The 7,500-nt window shown below is 56.2% G+C and overlaps 2 pseudogenes; both read right to left on the reverse strand.

Moving 5' to 3' along the window:
- Positions 1 to 1,638, reverse strand: part of LOC124773143 — a 4,232-nt pseudogene extending 2,594 nt beyond the window's left edge.
- Positions 1,639 to 2,346: 708 nt separating this feature from the next.
- Positions 2,347 to 4,263, reverse strand: LOC124773139 (annotated as a pseudogene).
- Between the last annotated feature and the right edge of the window lie 3,237 nt (positions 4,264 to 7,500).

The following is a 7,500-nucleotide window of genomic DNA, read 5'->3' on the forward strand; positions in this document are numbered from 1 at the left end:
TTGCTTCGGCAGGTGAGTTGTTACACACTCCTTAGCGGATTCCGACTTCCATGGCCACCGTCCTGCTGTCTTAAGCAACCAACGCCTTTCATGGTTTCCCATGAGCGTCGATTCGGGCGCCTTAACTCGGCGTTTGGTTCATCCCACAGCGCCAGTTCTGCTTACCAAAAGTGGCCCACTTGGCACTCCGATCCGAGTCGTTTGCTCGCGGCTTCAGCATATCAAGCAAGCCGGAGATCTCACCCATTTAAAGTTTGAGAATAGGTTGAGGTCGTTTCGGCCCCAAGGCCTCTAATCATTCGCTTTACCGGATGAGACTCGTACGAGCACCAGCTATCCTGAGGGAAACTTCGGAGGGAACCAGCTACTAGATGGTTCGATTAGTCTTTCGCCCCTATACCCAGCTCCGACGATCGATTTGCACGTCAGAATCGCTACGGACCTCCATCAGGGTTTCCCCTGACTTCGTCCTGGCCAGGCATAGTTTCACCATCTTTCGGGTCCCAACGTGTACGCTCTAGGTGCGCCTCACCTCGCAATGAGGGACGAGACGCCCCGGGAGTGCGGAGGCCGCCGCCCCGTGAAGGGCGGGGAAGCCCCATCCTCCCTCGGCCCGCGCAAGGCGAGACCTTCACTTTCATTACGCCTTTAGGTTTCGTACAGCCCAATGACTCGCGCACATGTTAGACTCCTTGGTCCGTGTTTCAAGACGGGTCGTGAAATTGTCCAAAGCTGAAGCGCCGCTGACGGGAGCGATTATTTCCGCCCGAGAGCATCCCGAGCCAACAGCGGCGCGGGTCCGGGGCCGGGCCAGGTAGGTCCGTCATCCGGGGAAGAACCGCGCGCGCTTGCCGGGAGCCCGAGCGCCCAAAGGGGCGAATCGACTCCTCCAGATATACCGCCGGGCAGCCAGCCAGGACACCGGGGCTCTGCCCAACAGACGCGAACCGAGGCCCGCGGAAGGACAGGCTGCGCACCCGGGCCGTAGGCCGGCACCCAGCGGGTCGCGACGTCCTACTAGGGGAGAAGTGCGGCCCACCGCACACCGGAACGGCCCCACCCCGCGGCGAGTGGAAAGGCAACCGGACACGACCCCGCCGCCGGATTGCTCCGCGCGGGCGGCCGGCCCCATCTGCCGAGGGCGGAGGCCAGTGGCCGGATGGGCGTGAATCTCAACCCGTTCGACCCTTTCGGACTTCTCACGTTTACCCCAGAACGGTTTCACGTACTTTTGAACTCTCTCTTCAAAGTTCTTTTCAACTTTCCCTCACGGTACTTGTTCGCTATCGGTCTCGTGGTCATATTTAGTCTCAGATGGAGTTTACCACCCACTTGGAGCTGCACTCTCAAGCAACCCGACTCGAAGGAGAGGTCCCGCCGACGCTCGCACCGGCCGCTACGGGCCTGGCCACCCTCTACGGGCCGTGGCCTCATTCAAGTTGGACTTGGGCTCGGCGCGAGGCGTCGGGTAGTGGACCCTCCCAAACACCACATGCCACGACAGGGCGGCAGCCCTGCGGGGTTCGGTGCTGGACTCTTCCCTGTTCGCTCGCCGCTACTGGGGGAATCTTGTTAGTTTCTTTCCTCGCTTAGTAATATGCTTAAATTCAGCGGGTAGTCTCGCCTGCTCTGAGGTCGTTGTACGAGGTGTCGCACGCCACACCGCCAGCCGGCTGTGCACGCTACCGAGAAAGTACCGGTATGCGAACCGCCAGGCGACGGGGCGCGCATCGCACGTTTGAGGAGGACGCGGCCGGCCCCACAGGCGGCCGCGACCACTCCCAGGTCTGCGAAGCGGGGCAAAACGCCGCGCGCTTCAGTATACGTAGCCGACCCCTCAGCCAGACGTGGCCCGGGAACGGAATCCATGGACCGCAATGTGCGTTCGAAACGTCGATGTTCATGTGTCCTGCAGTTCACATGTCGACGGCGCAATTTGCTTGCGTTTCTTCATCGACCCACGAGCCGAGTGATCCACCGTCCTGGGTGATCTTTTCTCAGTTTCCGCCGTCTCTTTCGAGACGGTCGCATAGGCGGGAGTGAGGGCGTGTGGCGGCCCCTGTTCCAGCGTTCTGTTGTCCAACGGCCTCACGGCCGACGGGCGTCGTACGGCTCCACACCGGAGCGGACAGGCACTCGGGCGAAAGTCATTCAAAACCGGCGCCAGGGCGCCAGGTGCCGCAGGCCAGCCGCTCCAGCGCTTCAGCGCTCGTACCACACAACATTGCCGCTAGTTTTGAGAGGCACGCGTGGTTCCGCACGCGGCGCACGGCTACGGCGAGCCGTACAGGTAGCGTGTTTGCGCGACACGACACGCACATCGAAAGACATGGCAGTCCTAGTCGGTAATGATCCTTCCGCAGGTTCACCTACGGAAACCTTGTTACGACTTTTACTTCCTCTAAATGATCAAGTTTGGTCATCTTTCCGGTAGCATCGGCAACGACAGAGTCAATGCCGCGTACCAGTCGAAGACCTCACTAAATCATTCAATCGGTAGTAGCGACGGGGCGGTGTGTACAAAGGGCAGGGACGTAATCAACGCGAGCTTATGACTCGCGCTTACTGGGAATTCCTCGTTCATGGGGAACAATTGCAAGCCCCAATCCCTAGCACGAAGGAGGTTCAGCGGGGTTACCCCGACCTTTCGGCCTAGGAAGACACGCTGATTCCTTCAGTGTAGCGGCGCGTGCGGCCCAGAACATCTAAGGGGCATCACAGACCTGTTATTGCTCAATCTCGTGCGGCTAGAAGCCGCCTGTCCCTCTAAGAAGAAAAGTAATCGCTGACAGCACGAAGGATGTCACGCGACTAGTTAGCAGGCTAGAGTCTCGTTCGTTATCGGAAATTAACCAGACAAATCGCTCCACCAACTAAGAACGGCCATGCACCACCACCCACCCGAATCAGAAAGAGCTATCAATCTGTCAATCCTTCCGGTGTCCGGGCCTGGTGAGGTTTTCCCGTGTTGAGTCAAATTAAGCCGCAGGCTCCACTCCTGGTGGTGCCCTTCCGTCAATTCCTTTAAGTTTCAGCTTTGCACCATTACTTCCCCCGGAACCCAAAAGCTTTGGTTTCCCGGAGGGCTGCCCCGCCCGAGTCATCGGAGGAACTGCGGCGGATCGCTGGCTGGCATCGTTTATGGTTAGAACTAGGGCGGTATCTGATCGCCTTCGAACCTCTAACTTTCCGTTCTTGATTAATGAAAACATACTTGGCAAATGCTTTCGCTTCTGTTCGTCTTGCGACGATCCAAGAATTTCACCTCTAACGTCGCAATACGAATGCCCCCGCCTGTCCCTATTAATCATTACCTCGGGTTCCGAAAACCAACAAAATAGAACCGAGGTCCTATTCCATTATTCCATGGCACACAGTATTCAGGCGGGCTTGCCTGCTTTAAGCACTCTAATTTGTTCAAAGTAAACGTGCCGGCCCACCGAGACACTCAATAAAGAGCACCCTGGTAGGATTTCAACGGGGTCCGCCTCGGGACGCACGAGCACGCACGAGGCGGTCGCACGCCCTTCAGCTCGCCCCACCGGCAGGACGTCCCACGATACATGCCAGTTAAACACCGACGGCGGTGAACCAACAGCGTGGGACACAAATCCAACTACGAGCTTTTTAACCGCAACAACTTTATATACGCTATTGGAGCTGGGAATTACCGCGGCTGCTGGCACCAGACTTGCCCCTCCAATAGATACTCGTTAAAGGATTTAAAGTGTACTCATTCCGATTACGGGGCCTCGGATGAGTCCCGTATCGTTATTTTTCGTCACTACCTCCCGTGCCGGAGTGGGTAATTTGCGCGCCTGCTGCCTTCCTTGGATGTGGTAGCCGTTTCTCAGGCTCCCTCTCCGGAATCGAACCCCTGATTCCCCGTTACCCGTTACAACCATGGTAGGCGCAGAACCTACCATCGACAGTTGATAAGGCAGACATTTGAAAGATGCGTCGCCGGTACGAGGACCGTGCGATCAGCCCAAAGTTATTCAGAGTCACCAAGGCAAACGGACGGACGAGCCGACCGATTGGTTTTGATCTAATAAAAGCGTCCCTTCCATCTCTGGGGACTCTGTTTGCATGTATTAGCTCTAGAATTACCACAGTTATCCAAGTAACGTGGGGTACGATCTAAGGAACCATAACTGATTTAATGAGCCATTCGCGGTTTCACCTTAATGCGGCTTGTACTGAGACATGCATGGCTTAATCTTTGAGACAAGCCATATGACTACTGGCAGGATCAACCAGGGAGCTGCGTCAACTAGAGCTGAGCAGCCGGCCGCCCGGGAGTGTGTCCCGGGGGCCCGCGCGAACACGCAAGCGTCCGCTCAATCATTCTGCAAACAGGAGGAGGCTGAGCTCCCCTGCACAATACACCTCGAAACCCTCTCAGGTCCCGGCGGCGCGCAGCGCCGTCCCAAGTACTTGGTCGGGTTCGAGAGAGGCGCAATCGCCCGGAGTTAGGCGAGTAGACGCTTTCGGTGCGACCACCCGTGCTCCCAACTGAGCTTGCCGCTGCCGACAGAGGCCCGGGAGCGTGCTGTCGTGGCATTGCCGGCGGGAGACAACACGCGCCACCTACGGTGACCGGCAGCTCCAACGCCAGCGCCACAGAAGGACAAAAGCCCCACTTGGGTGCCGAAGCGAACTCTCCCAGCACAGCGCACGCGCCAACACATCCGCACAGCTGCGATACAAACCACCAGCGAGAACCGCTGGGGCGACCGAGCAGCAGACGGCGTCGCGGCGCCGAGCGCCGGGCGGCGGCGCATCCTCAACGCACACAGTCCTCAATCGGACCAGCACACTGAAGATGTCCACCGCGCTTCGCACCGGGCCCGCGAGGACCTACTTTGGCCGCACGGCGCCGCGCGCAGGGTGCGCCGGCGCGCAGCTGCGACGCCTGCCGCGTCCGTCGGCCGGCGCGCCTGCCACTGGCCGCCCCCACCAGCCGGCTGTAGCGCGTGCGCCCCCGCACCGGCGCGGCCAGCACGCCGGGAGGCGCCCCCTCACCGCCGGGGACGGTCCCACCCAGCCACCGCCCGCGTATCGCTTCACACCCAGATGGCCGTTCAGTTTCGTCGGCATGGGGGGTATCGCTGGAACAACCGGTTAGTACCTCAACCTATCGTCGCCATCACCGATTCACCCCTAGCGAGAACAACCGCACCACAACAGGTTACCATTTGTTCATTTGCGTAACTTCACCAGAAAACGCAGGAGTCCATCGCCATTTGCAACTTCAACGATTATTGCATGCCCTGTGTCAGGTGTCACGCCACATACGTCTGCCCACATACACGCAACAAAATGTGCACGCCTAGACAATACGTGGAAGGTGGCCCCCGTACGTATGCGATGTCCATTGCTCGAACGACTGTCAACCGGCCTCTGTAGCATGTCGCAGATATGGAACGCGGTGCACCATGCCATCACGGTGTGTGAGGAGAGACGACTAGGTCCGAATACATCAACAGACAGCTCATGCTGATCGCCATCCACGGCGTCCGTTCCTCCCACACGTCTCTATGGCGTACCACACTGCAATCCAGCTCTCATAGGGAGACGACACGTAGCTGCGTGCACAATATTTGCACTGTATGGTCCGCCGTTTTTGGGCGCAGTCGTTGTGCGGTCACACATGTGCCACGATGTATCATTCAGTACATAAGGACGAATGTGCAGTACAGATTGTGGTTCACGCGTACGACATCAGCGGACAGTTGACACAGGCCGCACCACAACGTAGCCTGAGTACGTCGCATGCGAAGGGCATTGAACATGCAAACTTCTCACCAACCAGCTTGCGAAGGCAGGGGGCAAGGTGGGGACGTGGGGAGGGGCGGCATGTACGTCCTGCTGCCATCCACATTACAGTGTACAGCAGGAGCATGTGGAAAGTGAGCAAGACTTGCAAGGTGTTTAACATGAAGCGATACACAGGGGTGCGGGCAGTGCGAGTAGCGAACTATATTGCGAGGGTTGCGGGTGGGCAACACTACAGTAATTGAACGAGTCGTATAACAATTACAGAGCAGGTTTAGGCGACAACGTGGGTTACGTTAAGGCGACAACATGGGTTAGGTTAAGGCACAACATGGGTTAGGTTAAGGCACAACATGGGTTAGGTTAAGGCACAACATGGGTTAGGTTAAGGCACAACATGGGTTAGGTTAAGGCACAACATGGGTTAGGTTAAGGCACAACATGGGTTAGGTTAAGGCACAACATGGGTTAGGTTAAGGCACAACATGGGTTAGGTTGAGGCACAACATGGGTTAGGTTAAGGCACAACATGGGTTAGGTTGAGGCACAACATGGGTTAGGTTGAGGCACAACATGGGTTAGGTTGAGGCACAACATGGGTTAGGTTAAGGTACAACATGGGTTAGGTTAAGGTACAACATGGGTTAGGTTAAGGTACAACATGGGTTAGGTTAAGGTACAACATGGGTTAGGTTAAGGTACAACATGGGTTAGGTTAAGGTACAACATAGGTTAGGTTAAGGTACAACATAGGTTAGGTTAAGGTACAACATAGGTTAGGTTAAGGTACAACATAGGTTAGGTTAAGGTACAACATAGGTTAGGTTAAGGTACAACATAGGTTAGGTTAAGGTACAACATAGGTTAGGTTAGGTTAGGTTAGGTTACACGTTGTTGTACGGAAAGGTGTAGGGGGGGGGGGGGCGGGGGCGGCAGGTTCGTTGATAGTGATTATAGTAAGTGAATGCTTGTGACATGATCAGATTTGTCACGTCAGGATGCACCTTTGGCTTATTAGAGGCGGCGCTCCAATTCTATGCTTGTGTGAGACCTGTGTCTTTGACTCATGTCATTGTTTGTGCGCTGTGACAGGAGGTACTATTGTGATGTTGGGTGCACCGTTGTATAGGACATGTGTGGGTGTTGGTGCCTGGTCTGCGCAATGGTGGATGTCGAAAGGCTGGGATATTGTATTTTCCGCACGGACCTCCTGGTCTGGTTGTGATAGTGTGGATTGTGTAATGTGGCGGAGAAGATGCACTGGATGTTGTTCCATGCTGGTGCTTACATATTGTATGTGCGCCTGTTAGAAGCAGAGAGTGGTGCGTGATCAGAGTGTCTGGCTGACGTGTGGTTCCCATTTTGGGCAGACTCTTTCAGCATGTATACGGACAGTTGTGTATATTTGCTGTAGTTTGATGGCTCTGCATTGATTACTAATCAGCGCCGTGTGTACGGGTAATCTGGTTCCAGTCCAAAATGTTCCATCTGTGTACATTAGTGACAAAGACTCCCCCCATGCAGTGGGGCTCGGTCTGTTATAACTCTTCCGCGTAATATATTTGCCCCACGTTTTTGCGACTGCGAGTGCGAGTGCAACGCGCATGGGGACCGACATGCTGATGGCTCGGTATCGGACGCCGTACAGTGAGCAACGCGATCGCGTCTCTCGCTCGTAAGTGGTACAGGTCGCGGCTCATGTATACGGACAGCGGGAATGTC

The sequence above is a fragment of the Schistocerca piceifrons genome, unplaced genomic scaffold, assembly GCF_021461385.2.
Source record: "Schistocerca piceifrons isolate TAMUIC-IGC-003096 unplaced genomic scaffold, iqSchPice1.1 HiC_scaffold_945, whole genome shotgun sequence".
Classification (NCBI taxonomy): domain Eukaryota; kingdom Metazoa; phylum Arthropoda; class Insecta; order Orthoptera; family Acrididae; genus Schistocerca; species Schistocerca piceifrons.